This window comes from Penaeus monodon, chromosome 30 (assembly GCF_015228065.2).
Source record: "Penaeus monodon isolate SGIC_2016 chromosome 30, NSTDA_Pmon_1, whole genome shotgun sequence".
NCBI classification, from domain to species: Eukaryota; Metazoa; Arthropoda; class Malacostraca; order Decapoda; family Penaeidae; genus Penaeus; species Penaeus monodon.
This window is the reverse complement of record NC_051415.1, coordinates 12,656,751-12,657,007: the sequence shown is the minus strand read 5'-3', so window position 1 is coordinate 12,657,007 and position 257 is coordinate 12,656,751.

The window sequence follows — 257 nt, the reverse complement described above, 5'->3', positions numbered from 1 at the left end:
TGCTGACATGGAGAAAGGGAAGAAGAAAATGGGGAATTAAGGACAAAGAGGGGGGAGATGGGAGGAAAACGAGAAAATGGGGAGCTAAAATGAGGAAGAGTGCATAAGAAGAGAGAGCCTTGATGTTGGGTCCGATCAATAATTTTCCACCTAATGACCCAGGCACTGAGCTGGAGAAAGTACGACGAGCGAGAGGCTGCCCCCAAGGCATGTTATGGAAGCACGTGTAGACTCTGAGTCCAGAATGAAGGGAAAAA